Consider the following 11619-nt stretch of genomic DNA (forward strand, 5'->3'; position numbering starts at 1 on the left):
AAGTCTCACCTCCCACAGGTCAGAGGTGTTTCATCAGTTGCTGTTGATGGCATCACATACAAGTGTGTCCCACAGGTCAGAGGTGTTTCATCAGTTTGTATAGTCGAGTCTTAGCTTGTCATACCGAGATGTGTTGTTGGTCCTTGAAACTTCCTGGAAATAAGATAAATAACTATACGTACTGTATAATACACAACACTGCACTGTAAAACTATTATATTATAGACAGGGGTTATTTGACCAGCATCCGGCTTAATAACCACGGGTTATTTGACTGGGATTTAAAATAAAACGGTACTTTTGGCCACAGAAAATTATAATATTTTTACTACAATGTACAGTATTGTGTCGGCAATAGCCAAAAAAGGGTAGTCTGGCGGTCGGCCCAGTCTCTATTTCAATTAATCCCATATGTTCTGGTATTATATTTACGCGTTTCGCTTTATACGCGGACCTCCACGGGTTTAATTAACAGCGTAAAACCAGACTATACTTTTACTTTTACTTTTATCCTCTTCGCCACTGATCGGCTTGTTAGGCGCTTGGGCGATCGGTCACGTCTCTTTTCCTTTATATTCTTCACCAAAAGGTCGGCTCGCTAGCCGCCCGGGCGATCGGTCACGTCTCTGTCACGCACTGTTGGCAAATACTGGGCATGCACCGGCTCCTGAATGTACCTGAACCCGCTCCAGTGTTGGTCAAGTCTTCTCTTGAAAGAGCTCACACTCAGTGCCGTCACAACACTCTGGTAGATTGTTCCAAGAGTTTACAACCCTCACTCCGAAAAAGTTTGCCCTCACGGTTTTCTGGACTTGCGGCTTCTTCAATCTTGAGCTGTGACCCCTTGTGGGGCGAGCGTCCGCCAGCTCCAATTAAGGACACTCAACTGAGTAGTGCCCCCTGAGATGCTTATAAACCTCAACTAGGTCCCCCCTTGCCCGTCTGTAGTATAAGCTAGGCAAGTTCTATTGTATATATTTTTTCTCTATCTATGATCATAAATTGCCAATAGTAGGCAGGGCATGAAAGATGAGTAAAAGCCCATGCACTGTTACAAGATAACCCCTTAAATCAAGTTACTTCAAATGTTCACAACCAAAGCATCAGCAGGTGTTCAGTTTTCTGGGTTAGGCAGTATAGTACTGCCACTAAGGCAACAATGAAGAACAGATTTCATAGACAGCCATGGTCAGCTATACAAGAGGAGGAAGGGTGTGATTATACATTCCTGTGCAGAAACTAGAGTCTTGTAAATATTTATGACTTCTGTGTCAATTATTTTGATAAATGTTTAGACCAGTTAGTAACAGAGAGCGTTCACAGTCTACAGCACCAAAATCAATTCCAAGAAGTTCTTCTAAAAGTAAAAAAAATTATTAACAACTTCAACTGTCAGGGCTGAAATGGACAGATACCTGACATTACAGTTGATGGAATCCTTTAGACGAGTTGAAAACCATTAAGAACACATTTGCAATATTCCTTACAAACAAACATCTTTCTTCTCCACCTTCATCAGTGGAAAGTGAAATATTATTTATCAATGATGGTGGTAATGTATACACTCCACATGCTAACACTGGCAAGACATTCAAGTTTGTAAAATACAATATGATTATTTTCAACTTTGGTAACTGAATAGTTATGTCATTCAAGTTCTTGTAATTGTTTGAAATATTTAATTCCAACCTAGGCTTGTGTGTTGAAAGGTCCAAGAAAATGTAGCTGTGTAATCATATTAAAAGCTACTGGTAGTCCACTACTGTACAGTATATTGCATTCTTCAATAATTAGCCAACATGGAATACAGTCTCTCCCCGACTTACGACGGGATTAAGGACCCAATTCCAGGTCTTAAGTGAAATTAGTCAGAAGTAGAAAATGCAAAAATAATGAATAGAAAATCTAAAATGGGTCTCTTTTTGTTCTCAGCACCAGAAAACTCTCACTTTTAAGCATGCCAGCCATTTAAATGGAATTACAAACGACAATTTTGTCAGTACACAGCGCAATCACTAACGTTGGGACTCGAAAATACGTAATTTGAAAAATTTTTGGTACGACTGGGGCGGTCGTATGTCCGGGTGGTCGTAAGTCGGGTAGGTCGTAAGTCGAGGAGTGGCTGTACTCAGATAATAATTACTGTACCTATATGTGTGTAGTTTAATAATTTATGAATTGATTTATGCATAAATTAATGTTGCGAGCTGATTTATAATGAATAAAGTTAGTGTTCGCTTGTATAACTGGTTTTATTTTCAAATGGTTTCATTACACAAATTACTCTATGAACCTGACAACAGGCCGGCAAATAACTTGAGAGTTGATAAACAACAACCCGCAAAAGACGCCACAAATAAATCAAGTACAAGAACATACACCTCACTTATTAAACAATACTACTTGAAAGAAATTGGAAATGTATCAAAACCCACATTACGGGATTCCATTCCAACAATATGATTCTCATCATGTATACTGTTCACAGAATAGGTTTAAGATCCTATTGTACCTAAAGAACAAAAAGGATTTACACAGACAATAGGCTCATGAATCTGGACAGTGATGTTTATAAGAACATGTGTTTGGAAGACTGTTGATGGCCAAATAACCATCGGCTATTTGACCATGCCAGCTGGCCAAATAACTATCGGTTATTTGACTGGGACCAGCTTGGATTGTTCATGATATTACTATTACACCCACCTCTCGTTTTACGCAGGGGTTACGTTCTTGAAAACCACCGCTTAATTAAAAAATGCGTAAATTTAAAAAAATTTCCCCATAAGAATAGTAAATGGTACAAGTTAGGAGAACCATCATATACCGCACAGGGTAAAAACAGTGCTCTCACTTAAACCAAGCACGCGGCCAACTTCTGACACGCTCTCCACTCTGAAGGCTGGTGATCACAATTAATTTCACGTCCATTGCGATTGTTTTTCGTGCCTTTCTAGCTTAAGGCGCCCCAGAGGAGACAGATGAACGTTTTCCAGACATGTTCAATGGGGAAAACAGCGTTTAAAACTAAAAACGTACGTGATAAACACACAATACAGAAAAAATGTAGTGTTGGTGTGAACTGTGAAAGTGATATGCGCGAAACTTGCTGGACTAGTCATTACACTATTATTTAAACGTTGAGTATTTATCACTATCTTCTTTAATTATCTTCTGATACTCCGAAATTTCCCGCCTCTCTCATAGACATATAATAATGTAGGTCGGGTTGGGTTAGGTAAGGTCAGATCACATATTTTTTTAGGCCTATACAGCACCATAACTGTTTTACTTTGAGGTGTTGGTTTTCTTAACAAATTGATTTATAATTTAACCTCATCTTACCTTCCTTGTATCCTTAATTTTGTATGTAGTATCATTACAGTATTATTTCTATTTGATCGATCTCTGTTTTATAACAGTTTGAAATTGACAATAAATTATTATGTAGAATTTTCCGAGACCAGAAGTACTTAGTATTATTTCAGAACCCTTCGAGACATTTGGTCATGTATGAGAACACCGCTGCCACCAGAAGGAGTTGTTCAGTTTTTCCACAGATGTTCTTATCACTATAGTACGTAGGTAAAACTTCAGTTTGTCATCCCTATGTTTTTCTGAGAGTTTTGTTTTTCTGAGAGTTTTGAAGTGTTTTGAATGATTTTGATCTCACCTAACCTAACCAAATAACCCAGGAACTATATCTTACCTAACCTAAATTCCTAAGACGACAAAATCTTAAATAATACCAGTACGTATTTTAAAAGAGGCGACATTTACTAGAACCTAATAGAACGTGACCTAACCGACCAAAGATACCTACCTAACCTTATCTGACTGCCTGGCTGGCCCCCACCGCCATATTAAACAAGGTACAGTTCTTATTTTATATCTGCTACCACTGAAAATATCATTGTTGAAACATCATGGTGAATTTTATATTTTTTGAGGATGTGAGCGTATACTTCAACTGAGCGGGTCGGCTGTAAACAGAGGCACACAGTGACTCAGCAGATTTGTTCGGAATATGAATTACAGTAAATAATTAATTCCCTCATGTACAAAGCACCTAGAGATATTATAGTGTCATATGATCAGTTTTATACCGTGTTTTACCCCACAATTCACCTCGTCCTTTACACCCTGCCCACGACAGGTGCTATATGATTATAGATAATAAAAAAATAAATAAATAAATACAAAAATACTGTAAAAATTTAATTTATCCATAATGTCAGAAATACCTATTGGGATAAAAACGAATATTAACCAAAAAACTTATAATTAAAATAAAAAGTTTTTGTCTCCTTTAAAATACTATCATAATAACATCTGTGGCAGCGGTGTTCTCATAAATTACCAGATATTTTTTCAACGATACTTATAATTTATTAGTTATTTAAATTATATTAGTAATATCAATCGGTAAATCCAAACGTACACATTAGATCACACACAAACATATTAAATAATTATTCATATGGTATAATAAAGCAGATGCAATACATATCAAAATTATACATAAACCACAGTAAAACAGTTAATGGCTATATGACCGGTTAGCAGTCAAACAGCCCCTGCCTACTGTTAACCCCCCCCCCATATAAGGCTCTCTATCTTACACCACCATAATCCCTGGCCATAACTCCACCATATTAATACACAGTTAAATCCTGACAATACAATATTACAGCAATACAAAACCAAATTTCCTCAAGACACATTCGCCATGTTTACAAGCGAGTGTAAAGACTGAAATTTATATATGAAATTACCTAAAGTGATTAAATTACACTAAAATATAAATAATTATCATAAATGGTATATATTTTGTTGTTTATTTACATATATGGATATTAAAGAAGGAAGAATATCAAAGGAAATGTTGAAATAACTTCTCACCTCCGTCCACGCCGCCATTGTGTTAGCTGCTGGCTGACTTGGGAAGACGTCCGACAAAACAAAAAATGCTGAAGAATTACCACGAACAAAACCGCTAAATAGTTTTTTTTCTTGCTTGAACATAGATGATATTAACCAATAAAACCATATTTAATGTACTTAAAAACTCTTTTACGATCATTAAATTAGTTTTAATTAGTATAAAATAATTTTACTTGTGTCTTACGAAGAAAAATAGATGATACAGAAATAATGTTCGTAGTATAATTTTAACATTATGACTAATATGATTCTATACCTTCGCTTCAATTTCACCTATTCTTCAACTACTCAAAAAACACCTCTAACACCTGTATTTTAATAAAGTATTGCTGTATTACCTTGATGAAAACAACAAATTCCAGAAGTAATAACATAACTGGGTCATCAGGCCAAATTCTTTTACTCACAACCTGTCCTTTTAAACTTGGTGTTGTCTTCGAGGGATTTAATTGTACTCATAATGATTCCAGGTGACTCATAGGAAAGCCTGAGGAAATCCCCGAGGAAAGTCCCAAAGAAACCCCCCAGGAATGCCCCGAAGAAAGCCCCAGGAAAGCCCCGAGGAGAGCCCCAAGATAGCCCTGATGAAAGCCCCGAGGAAAGTGCCAGGAACTCCCCCGAAAAGCCCCGAGGAGAGCTCCAGGAAAGCCCCAAAGAAAACTCCAGGAATGCCCCGAGGAAAGCCCCGAGGAAAGCCCCGAGAAAAGACCCAAGAAAGACCCGAAGAAAGCCCAGGAAAACCCGAAGAGCCCCGGGGAAAGCCACAGGAATGCCCTGAAGAAAGCTCCAGGAAAGCCCCGAGAAAGCCACCAAGAAAGGTCCAGAAATGCCCCGAAGAGACTCAGGAATTCCCGAGGAAAACCTGAAGAGAGCCCTGAGGAAAGCCGTAGGAAATGCCCACAAATGCCCCGAGGAAAGTCCCCCAAAAGCCCCCAGGAAAGTCCAAAGGAAAGTCCCAGTAAAGCCCCAGAAAACCCCCAGGAAAGCCCAGAGGAAAGCCCCAAGAAAGCCCTGATGAAAGGCACGGATGTTATAAAGAAATGAACGTGTGTAATAAAGTACAGTAATGTACTTTTGATATAAGCAAGAGAAACGGATTGAGATCTTAGTTTAATTATTGATACAATTTCGTTATTACAAGTATTATTCAAATAAATAAAAGTCGTTTTAAGAGAATAACTAATTGCATTTCACCTAGAATTATATGAATTATCAGAAAATTTCTTACATTTCATTCAAGAACTAATTACTGTAGATAATTAGGATAACCAAGGAACTAAATTTGTAAATAAATGATGAAAACAAATAAGAATAAAAAGAATTACAACAACAACTATGTGAATTAGAGAAAAATAAATGAAGAAACGAGTGAATGGTAGGTGTATAAAAGTGTATGAAGGATAAACAGATAATGAAACAGCTTTTGGAAGGAGAATGAAGAGATACAAAAAAACATTAATACACCTCAAAGGGATGAAGTGACATAAGTCATCCTCACCCCAGTCCAGGAATGTCCCTCTCAGGACTCACATAAATCCCTAATATTTCATATAATTAGTTATAATACATAGTTATATTCTAGATGCAAAATTTCTATATTTCTTTAATATTTCATCTATTTTCCCATTTCCAAACATCCACTCTATTTGCATGGGGACATTATTTATATGGGCATTTCTATATACATTAAGCAATGGGCATTCCAGTATATAATGTGGCAGGGTATGGGATCTGGATGTTCTACAAACTCTACATTCTTTATCCTGTTCACTTCTCTCAGCTCCAAGTTCCCAATAATATTTATATCCTAATCTTAACCTCATATACACCGAATCTTTCCACCTACTCCTATCTTTCCCATATGTAAATTTTGTGTTCATGAGAACATGATGGTAATGTTTCATTGTTTCACTTTTCTCGTATATTTCATTCCTTTTGAAATTATCTTCTATTGATTGTATTTTCCGTAATTTGCTCCTTAATTGCTTCAAGGTTTTAGTACATACTATGTCGATCTCGGCCTTTTCCGTGGCTCTTTTTGCTATTATATCTACTACTTCATTAAGACCAATCCCCACATGTGAAGGGACCCATACAAATTGAACATTATGGCCATTTTTCCTTATTGTATTTACTAATTTTCTACATGAACCAATAATGTGTCCAAAGACTGGACTCCCACTGTTCAAAGAATCCAAAGCTGCCCTACTATCAACAAAAAAATATGCATCTTTATACCTCTTTACAACATTTTCCAATCCTACTAACATTGCATATAACTCAGCTTGTGTTGATGAAATAAAACTGCTCAACCGAAGTCATCATTTCCTTGTTCTGTGTACTGTCTTATAAGGATCCCGCACCCAGCCCTGCTACTTGACATAACTGAACCGTCACAATATAGGCTACATGCAATGTGTTTATTTTAGGCAAATTACTAATCTTATTCCCATATAAAGTCCTTAACTGTCCTGGTTCATGTAATGATTTCTTCATTGTGAGAGGCACTATGTCTAACTCTACTTCTCGTTCTTCCCAGGGTGGATTCTTACAACTCTTCTGAACAGCTGTACACCAGTCTGCCAGATTACATTTTTTAATAATATTTACTAATCCATTCATGTATCCTCTCTTGCCTTGCCTGCAGAAGGTCCTTTTATCTTTTAAACCATCATTTATATCTTGTACAAATTTACTCCCACTGTTCCCTCTCATTAATCGAACTGCTGCAACTGTATTAATTTCATTGACCCTCTGTGAAATGCTCTGTAACCCTAGTTCCATTTTCATTATCTCAATCATTGCATTCTTTTGACACCCTAAAATTATTCTCATTGCTTCATTTTGCATGATCTCAAGCTTCCGTAGCCTTCCTTCACCAGTACAAGAGAGGACAGGTGCTGCATAGTCTATAAGTGATCTGATGGTAGAAATATACATCATTCTCAGTATGGGTACCCCAGCACCTTTACCACAACATGCTAGAGCCTTCAAGGGCTGTAATCTTGCTCTACATTGAGTGAGGACATGATATATTTCTGCCTCTTTACTTTCACTAGTAAAGCCAATATACATTCCTAAATATTTATACTTTGACACTTTCTCAACAATTTTTCCATCTAGAAAAACGGATTCAGTTCCTCTTCCTTTACATTCACACTTGGTTTTTTCTTCATTGATAACTAAGCCCATCTTTTGAGAAAGAGCACTAAAATTATTTAACGCAATCTGCAAATTTTTTACAGAGTTTCCTTGAAATAAGATGTCATCTGCATAAATGATGGTTACAACTCCTTTGGGATATTTGTGTGAGGCTATCTTGTTCATTAACACATTAAATAACATTGGACTCAATACTCCCCCTTGGGGAGTGCCTAGTTCAAGTGCTCTTTCCTCAGGCAAACATCCCTGATACCATACACAGATTCTCCTTCCATGCAAGTAGTCACCTATCCAGTGTAACAACTTTCCTGATACCCCTAGAGCAGCCAGTTCATTCATAACTACTTCACTGTGAGCTTTATCAAATGCTCCTTGTAAATCCACAAAAACTCTACATCTGTCTGCATCATTTGATAAACATTTTATAACACAGTCTGAAGTACATTTCCCTTCCAAAAAACCAAATAAATTACAAGATAGATTTTCCCCCACAATATATACAAGCCTATTTAATAATACTCTCTCCATCATCTTGGAAAAACAAGATGTTAAAGACACTAACCTGTATCCACCAGTTGCCTTAGGGACAGGAATAACTATCGCTTTCTTCCATTCTGTTGGTAATCTACCCTCTGCATTGCTCATGTTGAATAAATCTAATAATGGACTATTTTCCATACCAACTAAGCAGTTCAAAATTTCATATGTCACACCATCTTCGCCTGGTGCTGTAGATTTTCCTTTTTTAACAGCATTTAATAACTCATCTTGAGTAATATCTACACATGTTACATCACAAATATTTAGAGCTGATGAAATAAATCTTTTTCTTTCATTTTGCCACTCATCTAATGCTTCTATTGTCCTGTTAGGCAGGGAGGCAACACTAGCTGCTTTAGCCCATTTGTCAACCAGTTTATTAGCTTCTTCCTCTGGATGAGGATGGCTAATAAAATTACTCCTTTTTCCTCTAATTTTGTTAATATCCTGCCATATTTCTTTGAGATTTTTACTCTCCCCAATGTGCTGTGCAAAATCTTGCCAATATTTCTCCCTTGCCTCCTTCCTAGCCTGCCCACATATTTTGGCTATATCCATGAAGATTTCCCGATCTTCTTCTCTTCTACCATTCTTTACCCAATCTTTATGTGCTGCCCTTAACATTTGTGTCCATCCCTTCAACATTTTGTCATTGGTATAGCAGTGTTTCCTAGCCCCATGTGTCTTATCATTTATTTTTTTCTGTGTTGACTTAGTTAAATATCTTTCTATCTCCCCAACTAAGTCATTATAAAAGCTATCCATACAGACTGGTGTATAATTTCTGCACCATTTCTCTATTTTGGGTAAACACTTCTGTGTCATCCTTGTTTAGTTTCAATCTCTTCCTCCTATATCTCACCTGTCTCTTCCCTAATGGTAATTGAACATACACAACAAAATGGTCACTGACTAGCTCCCTTATTATCTCACATTCTCCCTGGACTCCATGACTGCATATCATGCAAGCATAGTCTAACCTTCCTCCTTTAATATGAGTCACTTCCTTATTTCCTAACAAGTAAGCATCTGGGTGATCTTGTAAAAATTGCCAAAATTTTATACCATTACTATTAATTCTCCCCATTGTTTCGAGTCTTGGATGTCGAGCATTAAAATCTCCTACAGCCAAAGTTGAGTCCAAAAACATGCAATCTGGTAAGAAGTTGAGGTCAAAACAGCCTCCAGAAATATACAAATTTGCTATGTTCAATTCTCCTTCCTTCAAATATAACTTTATACAGACACTTTCTATTCCTTGTACTCTACTCGGGCTTCCAACTAGTTCTGCTGGTATGGAATTCTTAATGTATGTTGAGACCCCTCTTATACCTTCACCCGAATAGAGATGAAATCCCTTATATCCAGACAGTTTAAACAGGTCGCCTTTCCTGTCCCCAGTCTCTTGAAGGGTAATTATATCAATATTATTTTTAAGGGTAAAGTAATGTAAATCTCTCACTATTTTGTAGACCATTAACATTCCAGGACATTATCTTAAGGCTAGCTAGATCCAGGATTAATATTTACACGTTTTATATCCTTTCCAATCAGATTCTTTAAGAAAGCCCAATCCTCCTGCACAGATTCCCATTTCCTCAAAAGTTTTTCTTTATCAGCATCTTTACACTTTACCAACACCTTTTTAAAACTTTCAGTTGTTGCTCCCTGCACTACACAATCCTTTATTTTCCTCCTTCCCTTTAATGCTTATTTTAAGCACTGAATTTTTCAAAGGCTTGAACTCTTCACTTTCCTCCTTCCCTTTTAATTCTACGTTATTCACAGCTTTGTTTTCCCTTTATATATCACTGTATCAAGTATTTTCTCTATCACTTCTATTTTCTGACCTAACTTTTGCAAAAGCTGAAACATCTTACGCACCTCTTCTCCCAGAATTTCTTGCACAGTTTTATCACTAACCTGGAGGGCTGCACCACTCTCACTTGCTACTTGTTTATTACTCTGTATGTTCCTGGCATCAACAACGCTTCCGGCCGCAAGCGCAGTCCTTATCCTTCTTGAATCTTCATGCCAGGCATTCTCAGGAATCACTGTCTGTGTGTTCTGCTGTCTTGTCACAAATTTCCCGTTTTCTATGATAATCTACTTCGTAAAATTAGGTAATATTTCCCCCAAAATTCGAAAATCTACTTCCCCGAAAAGTCGATAATCTACTTTCCCGAAAAGTAGAAAATCTATCTACTTTTCGGGAAAGTAGATAACCAACTTTCCCGGAAAGTAGATATTTCCCATTTTTTATGATACAAATTTCCCGTTTTCTATGATAATCTACTTCAAAATTAGGTAATATTTCCCCCAAAATTCGAAAATCTACTTCCTGAAAAGTCGATAATCTACTTTCCCGAAAAGTAGAAAATCTGTCTACTTTTCGGGAAAGTAGATAACCAACTTTCCCGGAAAGTAGATATTTCCCAGTTTTTTATGATACAAATTTCCCGTTTTCTATGATAATCTACTTCTCAAAATTAGGTAATATTTCCCCCAAAATTCGAAAATCTACTTCCTGAAAAGTCGATAATCTACTTTCCCGAAAAGTAGAAAATCTGTCTACTTTTCAGGAAAGTAGATAATCAACTTTCCCGGAAAGTTGATTTTTCCCGTTTTTTATGATACAAATTTCCCGTTTTCTATGATAATCTACTTCGCAAAATTAGGTAATATTTCCCCCAAAATTCGAAAATCTACTTCCCGAAAGTCGATAATCTACTTTCCCGAAAGTAGAAAATCTATCTACTTTTCGGGAAAGTAGATAACCAACTTTCCCGGAAAGTAGACATTTCCCATTTTTTATGATACAAATTTCCCGTTTTCTATGATAATCTACTTCGCAAAATTAGGTAATATTTCCCCCAATATTCGAAAATCTACTTCCCGGAAAAGTCGATAATCTACTTTCCCGAAAGTAGAAAATCTATCTACTTTTCGGGAAAGTAGATAACCAACTTTCCC

General features: G+C 36.8%; 1 long non-coding RNA gene across 1 annotated transcript in view; it reads right to left on the reverse strand.

Moving 5' to 3' along the window:
* LOC121869772 overlaps nt 1-5032 on the reverse strand; it is a 22793-nt gene extending 17761 nt beyond the window's left edge. Inside the window, exons 1-2 of the long non-coding RNA XR_006089582.1 lie at nt 4903-5032; nt 10-153 (exon numbers count right to left, since the gene is read on the reverse strand). This is a non-coding gene — a long non-coding RNA (uncharacterized LOC121869772). The remainder of the gene's footprint in view (nt 1-9; nt 154-4902) is intronic.
* Nucleotides 5033-11619: the final 6587 nt, after the last annotated feature.

This window comes from Homarus americanus, unplaced genomic scaffold, assembly GCF_018991925.1.
Source record: "Homarus americanus isolate GMGI-L3 unplaced genomic scaffold, GMGI_Hamer_2.0 scaffold40049, whole genome shotgun sequence".
Taxonomy (NCBI): domain Eukaryota; kingdom Metazoa; phylum Arthropoda; class Malacostraca; order Decapoda; family Nephropidae; genus Homarus; species Homarus americanus.